Here is a 25,169-nt window from a genome sequence, read left to right on the forward strand (position 1 = left end):
CCTACAGTCTTGTATAACCTTTATTGTTTCTTTTGCAATATGTTACTGGAACCTTACTTGGGTTAGAGCATGGCCGCACAGAGTGTTTGGTTACCACTGCAACAGTACTGCCACTGTTGCAGAAATGGGAGCATCTTGCCTGGCTGGTTGGTCTTGTAATTTGTATGGTTCACGGGTATGTTGATGCCTTTTCTTTCCAAGACGATAACAGCTTAATCATCATGGAGGGAGCTTCCTGCTCAAGTCCAGCTTGATTTCTCTATATCATGTAATAAAGATGTGTGATGTTTTCAGAAATAGGGTCAAATCATCTAGCTATGGTAGGCAAATAGGAGGAACAGCAAGAGCCTATATTGTATTGAGTGCCTCTATGGCCTCTTTGGCCAACAGCTCATAGGATGTATCCCGCCTGTGGCACTAATGACATTAATAACTCAAGTCTTCTAGGAATGGCTTTGAGACCTGCCCCTAAGTAGAGAATACATGCGTGGGACTATATAACTAGTCAAAAATCCTTGGCAGGGATGTCATAACCTGGAGAGAGAGAAATTGAAGGATATTGTTATCTAAATTGACATAGCATCAAACCATCTTCTAAATATTTGTGTTTATACCCATAGACAAATACTACTCTCAGCCTTAATCAGGGAAGCCTCTCTTCCACATTATGGGTGAGAGCAGAGAGGCTCATGTCTGTTCAAAGGTGCTAAGATGTAGTGACAGATGACTGTGCAGTCCTAAGTAAGGCATTTACTTATACCATTTCTACTAAGGTACAAGAAACATGACAGAAGAGGGACAGAAGGAGTTTAAGAGCCAAAAATAGGGGGAAGCTACAAAAATGTCATTTTCTAGACATAAGACAGTGCAACCATGAACTCACAGCAGATGCCCATGTTGGGTTTCTACAGAGTTGGCCTGTCAATAGTAGTGCATGAATGAGAGTGGAACTGGGGAGCTTCACCCCTTACTGCTAAGCTACTTGTTACTGATAGATTCAAGGATAGAGTGACTTATGGCATTCAGTTGTGTAACCACTAGTGATCCCATCAGGCTCCAGTAGATATTTCTGATTCATTGGTCACAAAATGGGTCTGGTCCTTGAGCATGGGGCTTCATGAAGTATAGGAAAGAACTCTACCTACCAGGCTATATCCCCAGTCCTGTGATCTCTAATCTTAAGAGAACAAAGTTTCATTTTGTGTAGTGTGTGTGTGTGTGTGTGTATGTTTGTGTGCGTATCTTCAAAGTGTGTGTGTGTGTGTGTATATATATATATATATATATATATGTGTGTGTGAATATATATGTATATATATGTGTGTGAATATATATGTGTGTGTGTGTGTGTGTGCGTTCATGTGTGTGTGTGTGTTGTGTTTGAATATGAAAAGCAAAATATGAAGGTATAAGGGCTATGTGGGACAATACTCTATTCCAGCCCTTATTCAAATCTGAGTTCCCTGTTCTGTTATTCTCAGTGGGGTCAACAACAAAAAATATAACTTAAGTGCAACTATCTAAAGATAGTCTGTACTTGAAGGTAAGTATGCCTATTTTTAAGTTCTATAAAATAATCTTTATTTTTGGTTGGGTGCAGTTCTGTGAATTATAATAAATGGGCACATGTGGCTTCTACTATGATCAGGATGAAACATAACCACAACATTTTATAAGCTCTATCCACAGTCACAGTGTCTCCTGATCCAAAGTATTCTACATTGTAAATCTAACATGCTTCATTTTGCCATTAACTAACCAAAGTCTACATCGTTTGGTTATTATGCATGGAGCACTTATAAGCATGTGAGTATGCTTTACTGTGATCTTCATGATTCCTTCTGGTCCCCTCTTTCTTTTCCTTCTACTCCTTCTCTTCCACTTCCTCTTTTCAATATAAAATACTTAGAAGTTGGATTATTAAGCCATGTTGTTCTACCTGTTGAAGTTATTAAGACCCTAATGTAATGTTTTTCACATGCTCCTTGAGAGTTTTAACACAGCTGAAGGTTGACTGGACACATTGCTCTAGGGTTTTGCTTTGTAAAACCAGCAAATATCCCACCACTCACTTGGCATCTATCACTGTTGGATGCACCTAGTTCTTTCTGTGAGGTTACTTGTAGTAACTATGGAGATTTCCATATGTTCTGCATAGATTTTCTTCATGTTCTCTAAATACAATCATTGTGTCAGGTACTTCATCACCTCCATGAAGAGGCCATATTATATTTTGAATTTTTGTAACTTCACTAAATTCTGGGTGCTTTTTCTCATCTACTTCCTTTGCTTTATTCTGTTGAACAATAATTTCTTGAGTTAGATTCTTAAGTAATCCTCCAGTTGATATGCATTATACCCATTGTCACTTTCTAGATATTGTACAACTGTGGTATTGATTTTCTCTGCCATTTGAAAGTTAGGCTTTTTGCCAGGAAGTGGTGGCACACATCTTTAATCACAGTACTCAGAAGAGGCAAGTGGATCTCAGAGTTTGAGGCCAGCCTGGTCTAACAGAGTGAGTTCCAGGACAGCCAGGACTACATAAAGAAACACTGTCTCAAAAAACAAATAAAAAATGAAAGTTATGCTTTCATATTAGTATGATTTTAAATGTCCATTTGCTAGCACAAATAGAGTATACAGAATATTCAGAATGGTGGAAAGAGCTTCCATAATTAACAGCTTATGAAAACCACTGCCAGTATCTTACAAGTGCAGGCACTGCCTTCCCCTAGTCCATGTCTTCTTCCATTCCTATAGGCAAAATCTACTTTTAAATTTTGTATTTATCATCTAGTGCTTTTATACATGAACAAGGCAGAGCCGTTTTTACCCTTGTTTTATAGGAATCCTGGTGAATGTTTTCCATGTTAATGCAGTTTTCTCTCTGCAGTGTTTGGAACCCATCCATTTTGATTCCCACCCGCCCCATTTTCACTATTGTGTAGTATCCTACTGAGTGTAACTATCACAAGTTATTTATCTACTTTATTCCTGATGAGCCATCTGGACTGTTTCCAATATTTTGCTTGAACACACAATAATCTAAAAATATTCATATACATAACCCATGATATATACAAATGAGAACTGATCTGGTTAGCTGCTTCAGAATAGAATGTCCAGCATGCAAGATATATGTCTGTCTTTAGCCTTAATATTAAGTGCTTAGTTTTATGTGCACTGGTTTTACAATTTACACATCTCGTACACCCCATTACTCCACATCCTTTATCACGTTCCACTGTGTCAAACTGCTAATATTTTACAGGTAAAATGTGAAACCGCATCATGAAGTATTTAATATCTACTCCAGACAGTATTATGTTCATTCACAGATCCTTGTAATCATCCACACTTTATCAAATGTCTTTTCTTTCTAAATGCCTTTTCAAAGTTGACTCACAGAAATATGATTTATCATAGACACTTATTAGTTATTGGATTTGTATATAGCAAATATTTCCAACCATCATAAAGCTTGTCTTTCTTTCAGATAAATTGGGGTTCCTACTGATGAACAAAAATTTAAGGGTATAGTAAAATTGAATTTATCTGCATTACCATTTGCATAATTGTTTTTAATTGGTCTATATTCATGACATGTAGTGATATATTTCATAAAGCTATTTTGATTTAAGAATATCATACATTTTGGCCATGGTCTCTCTATATATACTCTCCTTCCTCCTCCTAGTCTCTTTCCTTTTCACAGATAGCTTGGCTTCTAATAAATATAAATAATAAAGTAAATATAAATGCAACTATAAATATAAATGTAAATATAAATATGTTTCCTATTAATTGCCAATCTGGTGACAAGACCTAGACTTACCTAGGAGACAAATACCATATCATCTCTAAGAAGATGTTTAAACATGAGGTTAACAGAGGCAGGAAGACACATCGTAACCATAGACAGCATCATTCCACAGGATCCTAGCCTAATTAAAAAGACAAAAATGAGCCAAACTCCAGCATTCATCCCTCTCTGCTTCCTGATTATAAATGCCACGTAACTCACATTCCCTGCCCCAAGCTCTTGTCACCATGCCTTCTTCACCATGGTGGACTGACTGGACCTCTGTGAGCCCTAAGTAACTCTCCCTAAAGTTGTTTTGTCAGATATTTTATTCCAGCAACTAGACATGCAACTAATATGTGTGTGTGTATATATATATATCTGTATGTGTGTATGCATGTGTGTGTGTATGTGTGCACATGAATGCTCAATGTTTAAGAATTCTTTTCTACTTCATTGTCAAAATATTTTCTTCATATTTAAAAAAAAATGTGAACCTCTTCCCTTTGTATATGAGTCAGTTCATTGAAAAATCAATTCTCTGTGTGATAAGTGACCAGATCCCTTATAATCTTTTCCCTGTGGACAATCAATGACTCTACAGCTACGTAGCTTTATTACACTAGCAGTTCACTGGACAGCTCGGTGGATCTGTGTGCAGATTTGCTTTTCATTGTCATTTTCTTGTCAAACCTTGCAATAAAATCGTACTCTTGCTCTCTGTGACCTATCGTGTATATTTATTAGTGAAGGAACAGGTTCTTACCCATAGTGCTATTTTCACCTTGTGACTTAGCTAACTCTGCCGTGCTGGGTATTGAACTCAGGGTCTGATTGCTCAGCTCTCACATCGTCCTCTGCATCCATGAGGGAAGCCACTTGCCAAGCTCCATGAAGAGTTTGTTGTGTGTTTTGTTTTTTACTTTAAGTACCATTGGATCTACAGATTCATTTAGGAAGAACTGACATCTAAAACAAATCAAGTCTTTTTATCCAATATTAAATCTATTTATTGAAATGTGTTTAATGCCTTCCAATATAACTTCATAAATGTCTTCCCATGAATCATGCATCTGTGCTTTTATAAGCCATATGAAATGATACTTTGTTTGTATAATGATTATCATTTTAATACCTTTTCTGTTTGCAGCTGGAGCATAAAAATGCAATTGACTTTCCTAATAATCTTTTTATTGAATGCAGTGTGCGCAAATGCGCAGAAGTCATACGTGTAACGTTTAATGGAGTTTCAAAGGGTGAAAAGTCATGTTAGAAGCATGGGATGGAGGCTACAATATTACCCTGAGGAGACCCATCCATGACAGGGGATACACCCCTGCTGAGGATGACAGACGCCGCGGGGAGATGCACACTAAGATGCTGACCCTCTGATGACACATGTTTTTGAGTCTTTTGTACTTACAGAATTACACAGAATGTATCCTTTTCTGTCTATTTTTTTGCTGACCTTGTACCTTTTGTGAGGGAGATCCTTGCTGGAGCTGCATTTGCTCTGTTCACTCGCCTTGCTCTGTCGATGTCTGTTATGCTCCTCTTTAGTAGACTCTGCCACATTGTTTTGGTTCACTAAAGTCAGCCAATTCTTAATTCCAATATTAATTATCTTGTACAGAACAGAACTCACAATAGAACCCAGTACAACCTGTGCATGATATTTGAATATTTCCTACGCAAACCCTCCAAGTTTCATACCCACTTGAATATTTTATTTGAACAAATAAGCTAACCCATTGAGAATCCACATAGGCTACTAAAGTTGCAGCATAGATGACTAGCTATCACAAGTTTTTGTTAATAAATTTGATTTATGAATATTCACAAGAGAAATAAATTCCATCTTCCTTTTAAATGTTGTCTTTATCTACTTTTGACATAGATTTTATTTTGAAGTATATGGACTATGGAAAGTTCCCATTATATCTCTTCTCTGTAAGATTTTATGTAAGACTACAATGCCTGATACCTCAAGGGTTTGGTAAAGCATGCCTACTGGACTATTGGAAGCTAATAATGTGAGAGGGAATATTTGATAATTGTTGATCATATGATACTTTTTAAGGACAATATGACTTTTCATACATTATCTTGGTTTATTTTTATGTATTGTATATGTATATGTGTTTATATTTTTGCTATTTCTGCTTTTTTCTTTTCTTTGTATGTGTGTGTGTGTCTGTGTGTATTTGTGTATGTGTTTGTGTGTGTGTGTGTGTGTTTGTGTGTGTGTGTGTGTGTGTGTGTGTGTGTTTAAGTTTGGTTTGAGACATGGTCATACTATATAGGCCAGGCTTTCCAAGAATTCACTGTGTAGCCTAGGTTAACTTCAAGTTCACAATCTTTCCCTCTCTCCCCCCGACCCCCCGACCCCCTGGCCTCGGTAGGGATTACAGGTATGTTCCACCATTTTGTATTAGTAACTTTTGTCTTGATGTGACCTACCCTCCCACCTCAAAAACAAACAAACAAACAAACAAACAAACAAACAAAAGACCAAAAAAAAAAAAAAACCCGAAACCAAAAACCAAAAACCAAAAAAGCCTTTAGGAAAGAGGGACTTGCCTTGGCTGGATGTTTCAGGGAGTTCAGGCCATAACTGCGTGGCTGTGTGTGAACAGAATGTCACCGTGGCAGAACTATATTATAGAGGGTGGCTGATCACATTACAAAGGGAATCAAGGAATAAGAGGAAATATTCTGAGAAAATAGTCTCTCAAGGACCCACACTCAGTTACACACTTATAGTCATACCAGGCATCCCAAAGATTCCACCATCTTCCAAAACAGCACCATCAGCTGGGGCCCAGTCATCCAGAACATGAGCCCATGGGGAACATTTTATTTAATCTGGGAATTCAGGCAGTTTCTATATTATGTCTAATATGGTCATTTCGCATTCTTTCTCATTACAATTAGCACAGATGCTAGAGTATTGCTGTTGATATCATTGATGCGGGTGACATATAGTTTCCTTGTATTAACTTCTTTTTCACCCACTCATGATAGAGAGATCAGTTATTGAAGCTTTGATTCTAAGACTTCCATTTTTCCATTTCTATTATATATTTTTTGCATTTTATTAATTTCTGCATGTTTCTCCCCCCTTTACAATCTTTGAAATGAAACAATAATCCTTTAATTTTTAACTCTAAGTTATGGCTAACATAAACATTCTCAAAATTTTTTGTTTAAATTTATCCCTAAGTTCTGTCTTAACTATATTTCATATATTTCAATATGTATTTTTATTAAAATAAAATTCTAAATATCTCTCAGTTTTCATTGGAAGTTGTTCTCCACCCTTTGAACAATGTACGAGATATGAGTTTTGCATTACAATCATTGTAAGATTACCTTTTTAATGATATTTATGACAATTATTTTATAATAAAATAATACCTATGTGTTACACATAAAGTGTGTGGAGATTTAAGCATGACTAATATATGCTCAATTTCCATAAATTTTCCTTTGTGGTTGGAAAAATTCTGAAGTCTACAGTTATACTACACTACTTTTGATTTACTTGTTCAAAATCATCTCCAATGGTGTAATGTTTTGGGGTGAAAATCCCAAGTACTGAAAAAGGTTGCATCAGCACTAGCATGAGGATTATGCATCTGTTTGTTACCCTTGCTCCAGCATTTGCCTTGAACTTCTAAAGGTGAGTCAATCATGTCACTAGTCACCTACTGGCTTGAGAACTGCTTGTTTTTGATGATTGAATATATGTTTGAAAATATAACCCTTCTATTGTACTTCCTTCCATCCCTTTTTTAATTACATTTTGACAACCATTGAAAATTCTAGATTCATCCTAGAGACATTTTATACTGTGTGTGTTTATGTGTGTGTGTATTTGTGATTCTGATGTGTGTCTTTGTGATCTTCATTTCATGTATTTGTATTAATTATTTGATAATTTCATACATTTTATTTTGATTTCTCTCTTTCTCTTATATTTTGATTTCTCTGTCTCTCTGTCTCTGTCTCTGTCTCTCTCTCTCAGACCCACACACACACACACACACACACACACACACACACACTCATACACCTGTATATACCCCTCTCACCAACCCACACCTGCTGTTCCATACCAAATCCAACTTTGCATTATCAATTATTAAAAACTCCTGTACAAGTTGTGCTTCTCATGTACTCTTGGATATGTGGCACCCTGTAGAGCATGGTTAATCCATTAGCCATTAACCAACAAAAAGAATGTTCATAGCATTCTTATTTATAATAGAGAGAAACTGGAAAGAACCCAGATGCCCTTTAACAGAGGAATGGATACAGAAAATGTACATTTACACAATGGAGTACTAATCAGCTATTAAAAACAATGAGTTCATAAAATTCTTAGGCCAATGGATGGAACTAGAAAATATCATCCTGAGTGAGGTAACCCAATCACAAAAGAACATACATAGTATGCACTTACTGATAAGTAGATATTAGTCCCAAAACTCGGGATACCCAAGATATAATTCACAGACTGCATGAAGCTCAAGAAGAAGGAAGACCAAAGTGTGGATACTTCGGTTCTTCTTAGAAGGGGGAACAAAATATTCATGGGAGGAAATACAGAGGCAAAGTGTGGAGCAGAGACTGAAGGAAAGGCCATCCAGAGACTACCCTACTTGGGGATATATCCCATATACAGTCACCAAACCCAGACACTACCATGGATTCCAAGAAATACTTGCTGACAGGAGCCTGATATAGCTGTGTCCTGAGAGCCTCTGCCAAAGCCTAACAAATATAGAGGCAGATGCTCACAGCCAAACATTGGGATCCCCAATGGAGGAGTTAGAGAAAGGACTAAAGGAGCTGAAGAAGAGTAGAGAGAAGCAAAGCAAAGCAAAGCTAAGCTAAGCTCTCTTCTCAACAACTATCAATAACTACCAAAAGCTTTTTGGGGGGTGCTAGAAGTGGGGCTTCATGCTTCTCTCTCCTTCCACACTGGGATTTTGTTTGGCTCGATCTTGCATAAGTCTTTGTACACTGTCCCAACCATAATGAGTTCACATGTGTAACTGTCCTATTGTATCCAGAACACTGTCATGTCATAGTTACTGCTATCTCTTGCGCTAATGATAACCCTTTACTGTGATGATCTGTGAGCCCTGGGAGGAGGAGAATGTGATGTAGGTGCCTCAGATAGGATTGACCATACAGCAGTCCCTTATTCTCTGCACTGCTGACCAGCTGTGACACTCTGCACATCACCATTCAATGCAAAATGGAGCTTCTCTGATGAAGTCTGAGAGATTCACTAAACTATGATGCTTTCAAAGGGGGTGGGTTGAATAATGAAACAAAAAAGTTTAAACAGTGTTGGGGATGAGGGAGCAAGGTAGAGAATAAAATACAGGGAGGGATAGCTATGCTGAAAATGTCATATGAAAGCCTACTAAGCATAAACTTCCTGAAAGAGAAACATATACATATAAAAAGCACCGAAATGTAATTACTATCAAATGCCTCTACTAGATACCAGAGAGTAACAAATAAAAAGGTTGGTGCCAGGAATAGGTTACTTTGATTGAAGATGTAGGTAAGTGAGATTGCATAGACCTGTTAAATATTATAAGCTCTACTACTGCTATTGGTTTTCTCTAGGGCTTGATAGGAATACCTAATTGCTAAAGACTGTATTCTTGCTATATTTTTGGGCCACAGAATATAGAGAAATCACCCTGGATGCTTCTTCCCTACCGGCTAGCTTTCATGGTGCTGTGCTTACAATGTTGGAGAATGGCAGTCATCAGTCTCAGGCAGGTGTGAACCTGAAAGGTAAAGTAGTTAACTGCCTGGCAAGATGTGCCCACTGGTAGTGAAATACTTACTCAAACATCATGGGAGTTATTTCCTTGAGTTAGTCATAGTATTTTACTTTTCTGAGAAATCTTATTTTACCCAAAGTTTCAAATATAGTGGAATACAATTAGCAAATCCATTCTCTCATATTTTAAATTTTGCTACATCTATAGAGAATCTTTGGGATTTCTAAACAATATGTGTGTGTTTGCATGTGAGTGCATATGTGAGAGACAGAGAGAGACAGGAGTCAGAGAGACACAAAGAGAGGCAAAGAGACAGAGAGATTCACAGAGACACAGAGACAAAAAGGAAGAGAGGCAGAGGCAGAGACACAGAGAGATATAAAAAAGAGACAGAAAGACAGAGACACAGAGACAGACAATGACAGAATTTTTTCTCACATTTGAACTTGCTGTAACTTTTGGAACTTTTGCCTGTTTTATTAATTTTTAAATTTATGTTCATTTTTTTATTTTTAATTTTAATTCAAAGGACACCCCGCCCTCCATGTGTGGCTTAGAGAGAGAGCTTACAGATATTTTAGCCTTAAAAAAAAAAAAAAACAGAATTAAAGATTTAGAATTCCACTTTGCTATATCTTGCATGTTTTAATTTACATATTTTATTGCATTTTCTATTAAGAATTTACTTGGAATGAAATGTAGATTTGCATGCATCTCTAGGAAATACCACAGAAGTATCCAATATATGCTTATCAAATTTGCCTACTGAAATATCTTGAAAAGATGTTGTATGACTCCATAAAAAGTTATGAGCACTGATACAGTCAAGATGCAGGAGGTTGGCTTCATGACAAGGATCCCACAGGCTGCCTGCTAAATCTATATCTACATCCCTCCAACCCACACTCCCTGTCCCCTTTGTAACACTGGAAGCTACTAATTTATTGTCCACCAAAATTTCATTTCAAGAATTTTATAGAAATGAAATTATATAGTATATAGTATTTTATCAATAACTAGTTTAAACTTAGCCTAATTTATGGAGATTTACTCAAGTTATTGTATATATTTATTTTGATTACTGTTGTGTAGTGTTAAATAATATATAGTAGCATAATTCATCTGGCCATTTGCATAGTGGATGATATCACAGATATTTGTATTTTGGGGCTGTTATGTACAAAGCTTTAACGAATATTTACGTAAGAGTTTCTACATGAAACCTTGCCAGAAAAATAAAAGTGTACCCAAATGATTATAGTAGATTTTAATATACTAGAGAACTACATCTAATTATAATTTCATTTGTAATATATAAATAAAGGCTATATGAAACAAACATTTGTATCTTGGGTTAGATTTGGGTTTTTCTTTCATGTTTTTCTATCTTCTGTCTGATAACTACAGATGATAAGGAAATACATATTGTTATATGTATTCATGTTTTAAAATTAGTTGATTCAATATGTGTTTAAGAAGACTACATATTTTAATTTCCAAAAGTCATATTTTATTTTCTGTTAGACCTTATTAATTTTGTCTTATTAAAATTTCATATCTTCATTAATAGTTACCATGATCTCTTTGACAATGACTAAGGTAAATGACAGCTTTAAATATATGTCACTTCAAGTTTTCATTTCTAGTTCATTTCAGATTTTCATTTCTAGTATAATCAGGTTTAATCTTACATGTTCTAACCCGCACAACACAGTACATACAAGTTTAGAATTATATCTTCCCAGTGAACTTAGCCTTTTGTCTTAATGTGATACCAGGCTTTTTTCCTAATAATTATCTTGCTTTAAGGTCTTTTTTGTCTCATATTGTAACCACAGCAGCTCACTTTGGGGGCAGTTTGTACCCATAATATTCTACTCTATACATAAAAATGTATTATGATTTCTTCACATCTAGTCTCTTTATATCCTTATGTCTGGAATGTGTCTATTTAAAAGCATGCAACAGAAGCAAACAAATACATTTATTGTAAAATACAGGACAAATAGAGAAGATAAAATAGAAAAAATAGAGAGCTTAGAAAATGCCCGTAGAGCATACTGACACTCAAGACAACAAATACAATTCACTGGCTTCTCTGGGAGCACGGCAATCGGAGTCCTTAGTTCCTTTCAATGTAATCACAATCCTGCCTTTTATGAAAAATACTTCTAGCTTTTATTTATAGTTTTATCTTCAAAATGCACATCCCAGAATGCCACAGTAGAGTTGTTTCTGTTGTGCTTTGTGTGCATGTTTTTAAAGATAATGCCTTCAGACTCCTTTGGTCGGCTTCCTCTCTATCCCCCTATGCTCCTTTTTATCTCAAAGCACTAGATCATTGAGTCTACTCTCTGGTTATGGTTTCCTTTTGCATTTACTTTCTCTACCCTGAGAACAAATACTTCTGTAAGAAGGTTTCATTCCTTCTATGAGAGATTACTATTTAGAAACCAAGATCTTGGGCCAGGAGAGATGCTCAGTGGGTAAGAACAAGTACTGGTTTTAGGGAGGAACCAAGTCCTGTTTCCAGCATCCATTTCAGGTAGCCTGCAACCACCTGTAAACTCTGGATTTAGAGGATCTGATTCCCTTTTCTGATCTCTACAGAGACATAACACATGAGATCAAACACACATACACACACGAATATGGATATATTATTTTCATATATATGTACATATTCATAATTTTAAAAATTAAATAAGTTCTTATAAAATAAGATTTGGAAGCTATGTGTGCTCAATAGACTCAGCTGTGGTACCATTACTTCTTAGAAGGCAGAGCTTAGAAAGTTATAAAGGTACATTCATCTATCTATCTATCTATCTATCTATCTATCATCTATGCATACATCTACTCTGATATCTCTGACCTCAATCCAAAACTCAAATTGTTTCTATACTAATTGTAAAACTTTCATATAAATTTAGGATAAAATATTTCTTTGGCTAGAGAGAGAATTTGGCCAGCAAGGTGCCTGTCCTGCAAGCAAGAAGACTTGAGCTCAGTCAACAGAACCATGAATGACAAAAGCTGAGTGTGATAATGTGTGTTTGGAATTCCAGGGTTGAAAAGACAGACAGGTAGATCTGGGGCTCATTTCCACCCACTTTAGTGTGTCCTTGGTGAGTTGTAGGCTATTGAGAGATCTTGTTTCAACCAACCAACCACCTAACCAAAAAGATAGACAGCAATGGAAGAATAATACCTAAGGTTATCCTCTAGTCTCCACATTCATGTTCATTTGTATTCATCCCTCTCTCTCTTCCTCTCCCTCCCTCCTCCCTTCTCTCACATACAAACTACAAACTCTTTCCGTGTGTGTGTGTGTGTGTGTGTGTGTGAGAGAGAGAGAGAGAGAGAGAGAGAGAGAGAGAGAGTAAAATATCTCTTGAATTTATAACAACTCTGATTCAAGTATGGGAGATCAATATTGTCTCTTACCTCTTTGTTCTTTTTTTCTTCAAGATTTTTGGTTCTCAAGTGTAGTATAGAGATTCCCTCCATTCTTTCACAAAGAAAGGAATGGAGTTCATGACATTCAAGAGATAAACAACTTACAAGTCTCAGGAAGTTATTAAAATGGACAAGATCCACAAGACCACTTCCCCAAGATTATAGAAGCAGTAAACAACTACCTGGAAAGAAGACTGAACAACCAAGTGACTAACCTAGAAGAGAGGCCTTAACCATCTGAGTTGCTTACAAGACTTGCAGATAACTCCAAAATTGCACCGTTAGGGAGTCTTCACCCAGAATGGAGTGAGGACTTTTCAGTAAAGCAGTTGCCTTTGAGTCACCCATATTCCTTCAAGTAACCCCAATAAACTAACTGCTTCACTGACATGGCCTATACATCTTTGGGATTGACTTGATTGGGCAAATGGGAAATGAAACTACATATACACATACAGAAAAGCTAGGATTATCTGGGCCATGCGCTCAGCTGGAGACACACTAACAGCAACCAATGAACTCAGTGGGTTTTTTTTATATATACAATATTAATGAGGTAAGGCTGGTTAGTGAATCTCTTTGGGTGGTCTCTGTAGGAAAGCAATCTCAAATCACACTTACCCAGGAGGAGGAAGCTATAGTGGATAGTTTCTGCATATAATGGTATTAAATACAGTTTAATCATTCCTGGACACTCATACTTGGACCAGAGGACAACTTTGCCACTCGCATGAGGCTGAGGCATTAGGGCCCTTGAAGTGGTCATGGTCAAGGCAAGAATACACATTCACTCAGGACTTCATCTGCTCTCCACAGTTCACCAAGCTGGACTTTTGTGGGCTCCTTATTTTTGTCTGTCTGTCATTACTGCCCTGTCTTGGGTGAATAGATGTTTGTTTATTCATGTCTCCCCAGTGGCAATCTTACACAGTACAACAAGCTTCAAAAAAATATCACATTTTTATCCATTTTGGTATGCCCTGTGGTACTCGATGGTTTTGTGTGTCAACTTGACAAAAAGCCAGAGTCATCAGAGAGAAAGGAGCCTCAGTTGAGGAAATGAGTCCATGAGCTTGAGCTGTAAGGCATTTTCTCAATTAGTGACCAATGGAGGAGAAACCAGCCAATGGTGAGTTGAGCCATCCTGAGTTGGTGGTCCAAGGTTGTATAAGAAACCAGGCTAAACAAGCCATATGAAGCTAGCCAGTAAGTAGTATCCATAGCCTCTGTATCAGCTCCTATTTCCGGGTTCCAACCCTGCTTGCGTTCCTGTTCTGACTTTTTCCAGTGATGGATTTTATGACTTGGAAGTGTAAACTGAATTAACCCTTTTCTCCCCAACTTGCTTTTTTTGGTCATGGTGGTTTTTTTGCAGCAATAGAATCCCTGACTAAGGCACCATTCTTCCAATGTCAGTAACAATACTAGTACTCTCAGCTCTACTAACCTCATTATTAAAACAATAAAACTCTTTACACTCTTCCTAATAATTGCACTGAATCTACATTGGCAGAGCATATGATCATCTAATACTCTTTCTACTGACTCTTACTGGCCTCTCTCTAATCATGTTGGTTGACTCAAACTTATTCTTGAGTAGATTCTTCAAGAAGGACCCATGAGAATAATCTCAAATATTTTTGCATGTAGAAAGCAATTTATTTGCAAGTGTGTGTTTGAAAGTTACTTTTTTGTGTATAAAAGCTTAGATCATATTATCTTTGAGTTTTATCATTTCTCTGCTTTCTTCTGTCTACATAACATTACAGTCAAAAGCCTGATAATAATTTCATTTTTCTTTTATATATGACTAAGGCATTTTTCCTGTAAATATGAAACAATTTTTATCATAAGTTGCAAAAATGTTTCTGAAATATGCCCCAGTATTAGTTGTTTTAGATAAATGTTCTCAGAAAGGAATGCTGTCATTTCTTCATTTTAAAATTTAGTTTTATTTCACATACAACAATATATTCCATTATAAATTGTTTTTAAACCCTACTTGGCCCTTCCTCTTCCAAAGAGTTCCTCTTTTGGATTCCTTGTATGAGTGAGTGCTTTTGTGTGTGTAGCATGTGCATGTGTGTATATATGTGTATGTGTGCATGGATCATGCACAATACATATACATTGTTAACTTTATGTACTTTTAAAATCTTCATACGTTAAAATATTAGGTATTTTCTAATTCTTAGCCTCTGCTAACCCCTTTTAGACATCTTCCTTCCCCTTATAATCTACAATATCCTCCATTTTTACCATTTTATTGATTTTTTTTCAAGAAATATCCTTGAAGTATATAATTGTATATGTGTGGGTGGTAGAGGGGTGTATGCCTGTGTTTACATGTGTTTGGGTATGCATAGAGGTCTATGTAAAGTGTCTTTATCAGTATACATTTTATTTTTGAGACAGGATCTCTCATTGAACCAGTAGTTTACTATTGTCTAGAGTAGCAGACCAGGAAGCCTCAAGGATCCTTCTCTTTCTATCTTACAAGTGCCAGGATTATAGTCAAGTATTGTCAGGTCAGGCTTTTAAAATGAGTGCTGGGGATTGAACTCAGATCCTCACATTTACACAGTAAACACTCTTAACCACAGAGTCATCCCCTTACGTCATTGGGCATTTTGGTATCTGTGCCTTTGCTTTGAGTGCCTTCCTTGAGGATGCTGGGTTAGCTATGGTGGTCTTCTTAGCTTGCTTTCCAACTTCTTCATCGTCTCCTGATTTTAGTCCTGTCCTTTTTTGGTACTTGTCTCTCTTCCAGCTGTTCTCCAAGTGCCACCTTTTGTGTTCATTTGCCCTGTGTTGCTTCCAGCTCATTCTTCATTTCTGAGAAATGTTTTCTTAGGCTTGCAGTTATTTCCTAAGTCCTTTGGCTTCAACTCAAAACTTTCTTATTCTTGGTTTTGTTGTTCTTCCATGTCTCATTCCTTGATGTCTTTAACATCGTTGGGCAAGGCATCGCTGGTTTCATTTGACTCATAGAAACATCTGTCTGACACAGTTTTACTATCTGACATCATGTATTTCTTTTTGTTGAGACTCACCTCTAATTTCCGACATCTTATAACCCTTTTTACACAAAATTCATTCCCCTAAACACTAAGATGAGAACATGATCTGAAATGTAATTAGCAGCTTTCCAGCACTCTTCCTTGTTCTTTCTGCGTGGCTTCCACAGACATGTCGACTTCCTCTCTGACTCCTCAGCATTTTCTTCTTACACTTTTACCCACACGCTTCCAATCTCTTGTCACTACTGTTTCTGTGCTGCTCAGTTTATGTAATTTCAGTATTTACTCCTGAATGGGGGCTTTAACTGGTTATTTTTGAGAGTTGTGGGTTCTAGATAGCTCCATTATTTCCATGATACTTTGTTATCATTCATTATTGTCATGGGCAAGATCTCTCTCAGTGGTATCCATTATTTTCAAACTTGATTTCTATTTTTTCTCTTATTTTTATTAATTACTACTACTACTACTACTACTACTACTACTACTACTACTACTACTACTACTATTTAATATTTATTATCTTGAGACCTATCTCACTCTGTGGCCCAGACTGTTCTGGAACTCATGATTGTCCCATGTCATCCTCTCAGGTGATGGAACTATAGACATGAACCATCACTCTGCCTTGACCTTGTTATTTGTGTTGTCAGTGGGGATACATGGGTTCTTTTTTCCCAGGTCCATAAGATGCTTCGATGCTTCCCTGTCCTCTCTACACATTCCTGATACTGCACACGCTCCAGAGCCATGGACCTCTTTATAATTGGACCCTCTTCATTGAAAAGGATCTGGTCCATCTGGAAATACATACAATGTAGTTTTCTTTTTGTTTGGATGTCTCAGAGATTGCCCTCTGGTTATCAATGGTTAAATCAATACTTTTATTTGAGGGAGACAGCATGTTCTCTGGGTTACTTTCTGTATTTTCTCTTTCTTTCTTCCTTTCTTTCTTTCTTTCTTTTTCTTTCTTCCTTCCTTCCTTTGTTCCCTTCTTCCTTCTTTCCTTCCTTCTTTCTTTAGTTTGCTTGTAGGAGATAATTTTTGGGAAATTGAAACTAAATCACTAATGACATTATCCATAAAAATACTTACTTAAAACATTTTCTGCACCATCTCTGACAATGGCTAAGTTTAAGAGAAGGATAGAGATGTGCAGTATGGCTACTGGTAAACCCGGAATTGCTTCTTCGTCTCATTTTGCTATTCTGCTTGTTCAACTTTTATGTAATTTTCCAATCATCTCCTTCAATGCCTCTTTCTTCTTTGGGAAACTAATCTAAATGACCCTGCTTAATATTGTACTACATGCATTTCATTTAAAGCCCAAATATTATCAATACATTGCAAACAACTCAAGAATCTTAGACATTTTAAATGTAATTAACTCTCTCCCACTTTACATGCATATTGTTACCATTAATTTCACTTTTTTTTCCTGCACATGTATATACCCTGTTACAAATTACTGTATTTTTCACACAGTTTATTGAAATTCACATAGTCTGTAACGGTTTCCTTGCTCACCATCATTTCTTGCCCTTATGCCTGTCTTGTGTGTTAAATTAGCACTCTCCCATTCAGTCATCCTGTGAATCTGTTACAGTGATGGGTTCTTGGAAGTCACTTCTTGTGTTTTTATTGTTCAGACTGTTTCCTCTCACCCATATGCTCCACTGCATATCCATGTGAAGGCTTGCTGTTGTGCCTGCTCTTTCTGCAGCTTGTTTGCTGTTTTCCGGCATTCACTGCTGAAACTGACTCTGATCTGAATTGGTGATTTCACAGCAAAGTGTAGTTTTCCAATCTGTTCTTGAAGATTCTTGGGATGCATTGAGCTTTTCTATAGTAAGTGTAGGCATCTTTTGGGTGTTTCTAATTCATCCTACTTCAGATCAACTGGGCTTCTTGAATTCAGAAATACTGTCTTCCATAAGTTCAAGGAAGTCCTTGGCCACATCCCTTTCACTATTGCTCCTCGTTTATGTTTCCTTTCTCTTTTCTATTTGTGTCTCCCGGAGCATATTCAGTGTTTATTCGATGCTGTGTGTGGGGCTGAAGAGATGGCTCAGTGGTTAAGAGAGTATACCATGCCTGCAGAGTATTTGAGTGTGTTTCCCAAAACCCATGTCAGACAGTTCACAAACACACATCACTCCTGCTCCAGGGCATCTGACACCCCTTTTGGAGCTCCATAGGTATCCCACGCTCACGTGCACAAACCCACTACAAACATACATATACACATCACTAAAAATAATATATATATATATATATATTTTTTTTTTAAAGGATGAATTTTAAATTTCACTTCAGGAGTTATTAATAGTCTTCTTGTATGTATCTCAATCCTTCCATTTCCATGTCTACTAAGTTAATAATTTCTTAGCTATTATATGTGATTCCTTTAAAATATCTTATTAGCACTAGGTCTATCGTTCCATCTTTCTTCTTTATTTAAGTTAAAGCATATTTGCCTGTTTGGTAGTTCACTTGGGGTATTTCACTTAAAGTGAATACATTGTACTGATGGTGGCACTGTCATCTTATATCCCCTGTTTCTGAAATTCAGGCTCTGGTTTCTGTTCCCTTAGTTCTCCAGTCTCTGCTCTTTTTTTATTTGTCCTCTGAATATCTCCTTTATTACCTAGGCCTAATTAGTCACTTTAAAAGCACACTTGCCATTTTCAACCATTTGTAAGATTGGGTAATTGCTTCAGGGATTTTTTTTTAAATATATGGTTTTCAGAATTGATCACAGTGGAAATAAATTGGACAATTTCTATAATTATAATTCCAACATGTGTGGCTCTTTTTTGAATGGAGACACTATAACAACAACAAAACAAAACAAAACAAAAAAGCAGGGGCTAGAATGTTGAATCCATTTATCTACTTTTGGCTGGAGTTTATTTCCTAATAATTTTACCAAATTTATTCATGGGGACTGCACTTCTGTGGATATTACAGTCAATACTGCACCTTTCACGTGCAGGTGCATATTTTGATATTACATTGTTCAGATTATTTTTCTCCTTTGGGGAACATAATTATGGATATGGCAGATTTTCTTTGTCTTTTGCATCTATCATTTTTTCTCAAATTATTGTCAATGTTTTTATTTCTGTTTCCTGTCCTTGCTGTTACTGAAGATTTTTGTGATGTTGGGGCATCTCTAGTTTTCTTCTGTAATTTTCCCAATATGCATGTTCACTAATGTGATGGTTTGATTTTTCTATGCCTTCTCAGCTCTGAATAAGCTAAACCTGTTTTATTGCCTGCTGAATCTTCATCTATGGTGTGTGTGTGTATAAAGAGGTAACTACTTAGCCTTCATTTTAAAATAATGGTGATAAATTTGGCCACAGCTTTCATTGCATCTACAGCAATATTTCCCAGTCAGCTTTTGTCTTCCATGCATTTCCTCCTCAATTTTATTGTATTATCCTGTGTAGGACCTGTATCTGTTTCTTTAATTATAATTATTATCACTAACCATCAAATACAGTTCTATTTGCATTAACTGCTGATGGTTGTATTGGAAGTGTTGTAGGGATGTACTCTAAGCTTGTAAAAAAATCTCCTGCTTCATAACAAAATCCCTTGTGATATAAAATACTGGCTGTCTATGTAAGTTATTTTATCCAGCATAGGTCAATGCCAGAAGACTCAATCCCTTCCACAGATCTTGGGCACGAACTCTGCAGCCAGTCCCACAATACCCAGAGGAAGCTCCACTTCCAGGTTTTCTAATACACCCAGGATCCCAGGATCCCAGAGGCTTGGTCACAACATAATCTCATTGTCCCAGAGGCAGCTTTACTCCCAGGATCTCTGATACACCTAGGACCTCAGGATCACAGGATCACAGATTTACAGGATCACAGAGACAACTGGACTCTGAGGAGTTCTGACACAACCAGGATCACAGGAAGGACAGGCTCCAGTTAGATATAGCAAAGATAGGTATCACTAGTGAGAACCAGATGGCAGGAAGCAAGTGTAAGAACATAAACAACAGAAACCAAGGTTACTTGGCATCATCAGAACCCAATTCTCCCAACATAGCAAGTCCTGGATATACCAACACACTGGAAAAGCAAGATTCTGATCTAAAATCACTTCTTACGATGATGATAGAGGACTTTAAGAAGGACATAAATAACTCCCTTAAAGAAATACAGGAGAACACAGGTAAACATCTAAAAGCCCTTAAAGAGGAAACACAAAAATCCCTTAATATGAGAAAACACAATCAAATAGGTGAAGAAAATGAACAAAACCATCCAAGATCTAAAAATGGAAATAGAAACAATAAAGAAATCACAAAGGGAGACAGCTCTAGAGTTAGAAAATCTGGGAACGAGATCAGGAGTCATAGATGCAAGCATCACCAACACAATACAAGAGATAGAAGTGAGAATCTCAGGTGCAAAAGATACCATAGAAAACATTGATACAACAGTCAAAGATAATGAAAAATGCACAAAGCTCCTAATCCAAAACATTCAGGAAATCCAGGACATAATGAGAAGACCAAACCTAAGGATAAAAGGTATAGAAGAGAGCAAAGATTCCCAACTTAAAGGGCCAGTAAATATCTTCAAAAAATTATAGAAGAAACCTAACCTAAAGAAAGAGATGACCATGAACGTCAAGAAACCTACAGAACTCCAAATAGATTGGGCCAGAAAGAAATTCCTCCCATCACATAATAATCAAAACACAAATACACTAAACAAAGATATTAAACTAAAGAATATTAAAAGCAGTAAGGGAAAAAGGTCAAGTAACATATAAAGGCAGACCTATCAGAATTACACCAGACTTCTCACCAGAGACTATGAATGCTAGAAGATCCTGGGCAGATATCATACAGACCCTAAGAGAACACAAATGCCAGCCCAGGCTACTATGCCTAGCAAAACTCTCAATTAGCATAGATGGAGAAAACAAGATATCCCATGGGAAAAAAAAACAAATTTACACAATATCTTTCCACAAATTCAGTCCTATAAAGGATAATAGATGGAAAATACCAACACAAGGAGGGAAACTACACCATAGAAAAAGCAGGAAAGTAATCTTTCAACAAACCCAAAAGAAGATAGCCACACAGACATAATTCCACCTCTAACAACAAAAATAACAGGTAGTAACAATCACTTTTCCTCAATATCTCTTAATATTAGTAGACTCAACTCCCCAATAGAAAGACACAGACTAACAGGCTGGATACGTAATCAGGACCCTGCATTTTGCTGCATACAGGAAATGCACCTCAGTGACAAAGACAGAGACTACCTCGAGTAAAAGGTTGGAAAACAATTTTCCAAGCAAATGGTCCCAAGAAACAAGCTGGAGTAGCCATTCTAGTATCGAACAAAATTGACTCAATAGAAACAGATATATAAAAGTTGGGGTCATAGATGCACTTAGCACTTAAAACAAGCAGAATGCATAGAAACACACTTATCTAGGACTAATTGGTTATTATGGGTCTTTTGTTGTTCCATATCAAATTGAAGATTTTCTTTCTATTTATGTGAAGAATGAGATGAGGATGTTGATTGTGATTTTATTGAATCAGTAAATTATTTTGGTAGGAAGGTCTTTTTATCACAATATTAATTTTACCAAGCTGTAAGCTTGGGAGGTCTTCAAATTCTAGTATGTTTCTTAATCTCTTTCTTCACACGTTTAAGTTTTCATTGTAGAGGGTTTTTTTTAACCTCTTTTGTTATGTATATTCTAAATATTTTATTTTATTTGAGAGACTGGGAAGAGGAGCATGTCCATGATCTCTTTCTCAGCATGCTTGTACTCAGATGTATTAAGACTGGTAAATTTGGTAAGTCAATTATGTATCATAACACTTTCTGAAATTAGTGATAATTTCTACAATTTTTCAAGTCAAATTTTGGGAACATTGGGTATAAGGTAATATAATTTTCAATTGAAAATAATTTGACTTAATATTTTCCCATTTGTATCCCTTCTCTTGCCTTATTGCTCCAGCTAATGCTTCAATCACATGGATGAGCAGTAGGGAGAGTGGGCAGTCCTCTCCCACTCCTGATTTTAGTGAGGCTTATTAATGTTTTTATTAATTTACGATGATATTAGCCATGAGTTTTTCATACATAACCTTTATTAAGTTGGAATATGTTTCCTATAGTCCTCATTGTTCTAGGGCTTTTACCAAGAATGCATGTTTGATCTTATCAAAGACGTTTTCTTTTTCCTTTTTGCTTCCATTGAGATGATCATGTGATTCTTGTATTTTTTGTCCATGTATTTGGTTTATTACATATATTTCTTATATATATTTAAATTTTTTTTTAAAAAATCAATGAAAAACAAACAAACAAAAACTCAATCCCTTCTACCCTGAAGCCAATAGCAGCCTGGCTCCTTGGCTCTTTATTCGATTAACCCATTAATTTTCTGTTATGCCAAATTGTTTGAAAGTGCTGTTCAATTCCTATGTGGTCTCTGAAACCCACCTTATAGGTCTTGGCTACTTAGGGTAAAATACCAGTCTTGTAATCTGTCCTGCTGAAATCATTAGGGTCTAGGGCCATAGTGCTCTTCTTTCAGCTCCCAACCATACCCTTAATGTGAGCACTTGCGCATAGCCATTGTCCAGCACAATACTTTTTTTTTCCCCTTACCTTAGCACTTTCAATTTCCTTTCTTCTAGTCCTTTCCTTTTTATAGAGTGGTAATTTCAGAGAGCAGAAGGGGGCACAGGGCTTGTTCCTCCAGCATCTCAAAATTAGAAGTCTGTTACTCACCTTTCTTAACAACCTTTGATATGAAAAAATGTTGGAGTCTTTTCACAAGTCTAAGTAGATTGTAGGCTGTCCCCAAAAAATGTCATTTGTAATTAGGTTGTCTGGAATTTGGAATGCGTTTTCCTATAGAAACTAAGTTATAAATGGTGGTTGGCAACAAAGCCAAGCTTTTCAGTAGGCTGTTTAGTTGGATACATTGTGCTAATAGCATTATTCTGGCTTCCAAGAGCTAACATTTATTAAGTTATTTCTATGGAGAAAAAATGAATTCCAAGTTCTAGCTGATAGAATATAGAATATTTTTAAATGCAAAGCTCTGAGGCTGTCTTGCTTAAAATATTCCAATGTTTTCCATCATTCATAGGTGAGGGGCAAAATCTTCCACATCGTCTAGAAGGCCCATAAGTTGGCTCCTGCTGGACCTCTGATTGCAAACTACACTCCAACCACTGTGCTCATTATTACTGGAATATGTCATGTTCCTGCCAGCTCTGGGATCTTTGTATATTTAGTTTCTTTTGCCTAAAATGTCTTTATTTCATATTTTGTTTTTCAAAAGGAGTGTTTGCTTGCATGAATGTCTGTGTACTACTTGCACACCCAATGTTAATAGAAGCCAGAAGAGGGCATCAGATCACCTAGAACTGAAGAAATAGATAGTTGTTAGACACCATGTGTGTGCTGATAACTGCACTTGGGACCTCTTCGAGAGCAGCAAGTTCTCTTAATTACTTAACCATCCTTCCAGTCTCACAATTTTGTCTTTTAAAGTTTGTTTATTATTCATCTTTCTAATCCACCCTTTATAATGCATATAATGGATGTCTGATTCTTAGTCAGTTTCTGAAAAGCTTATAGCATAAGAGCATTTTGCCTTGATCTAAGTTCACTACATATATCCCACAAACCACTTACAGTGGCTGTGGTGTTTGGCATGTACATGTTATATAAATGGATAAATGGATGGTTAGATATTTTTGTGGCAGATAACAGCTCTTAAAGTCAACTGTCTGAAGCCATTATGTTTCTCACAGCCCTTTCCATTCCCAATGCCCTGGCCTGGCTTTGTATCTGAGCCAGATCATTACTATGCCATATATAACTCTAAGTTCTATCCTCAGAATGACCAATTCTATAAACCATTTATATTACAATTCAGTGATAACTGAATATGCCTTCAAAGTAGCATTTGCTCCCAATTTGCTGCCTCATAGGCTAACCATTTAAATATCTAAAACATAAGCACAAAAATAGAGCCACAGTAGAGCTTAACTCTCCATACTTCAAGGATTCCTAATGGTCAATCTCTGTCTCTCTCTGTCTCTGTCTCTCTCTGTCTCTGTTTCTGTCTCTCTCTGTCTCTGTCTTTCTCTTTGCCTATCTATCTGTCACACTCTGTCTCTCCTGTTCTATCTCTCTTATCTTCCTTTCTGTCTGTCTCTCCGTCTCTCTCTCTGACTTGGCACTTTAGCTCATGCTTTTGAAAAGTGTCTCATCTGTCAGTCTTCATGCCCTGATTTTCCCCCCATACACTTGGATACTACCCACTATGGCTCTGTCAGTCATCAGTATGTCATATTACAGCTGCCTTTTGGATCCTTTTATGATCCCTGCCCTGCCAAGCTCTCATAGGAAACATTTTAGAAAAGTCTATGACTGAAAAGCAGAGCTGACTTGTTTCTTCTTCCTAATTCTAACTGAACTTTTTTTCTATTATCAATACTCCTGCCCCCAGATACCTTGTCTTATTCTGGTCAAACAAAAAACTTCATTTTTAAACTTTGTTTTTAAACTATCATTTTAAAAATATATTTTAAAAATCCATACAAAAGATTTTGATTATAATCTTCACACACACACACACACACATCACACCACACTGAGTATTTTGTGCTGGCCAGCTCCTCTAAAAGAGAGGCCTTGTCCTGGAATGTCGTTGATAAACCCTATATTCTTTTGTTAGCTTTGTACTGTTTTTTACTTTATAAATTACACCCTAGAAATGTTTACTGAGGAGCCATCAAGAGCTTTACATGGTGGTAGACATTCCCTCTTAAAGGAATGGAAACTGGAGTTAGGGAAGCAGAAACCGGCTTGAGTAGGACCACAGGCCTCATCCGGCTGGATCAGCGCCGGGGTAGCGGGAGCGCAGGGTTGCCTGACACCCGCCAGCTACCCACGACCCCTGCCGCAGAATTTTGGGACTGCTGGTGAGTGGAACACAGCTTCTGCTCCAATCCAATTGCGCGGGACCTGAGACTGCATTAGTTAGGGAAGC

The 25,169-nt window shown here is 36.8% G+C and overlaps 1 protein-coding gene across 12 annotated transcripts in view; it reads right to left on the reverse strand.

Moving 5' to 3' along the window:
* The window catches only part of Ptprt (protein tyrosine phosphatase receptor type T), a 1,083,833-nt gene that overhangs the window by 420,513 nt on the left and 638,151 nt on the right, over positions 1 to 25,169 (reverse strand). The gene's annotated exons all lie outside the window — the stretch shown is intronic.

The sequence above is a fragment of the Mus caroli genome, chromosome 2 (assembly GCF_900094665.2).
Source record: "Mus caroli chromosome 2, CAROLI_EIJ_v1.1, whole genome shotgun sequence".
Lineage (NCBI taxonomy): Eukaryota > Metazoa > Chordata > Mammalia > Rodentia > Muridae > Mus > Mus caroli.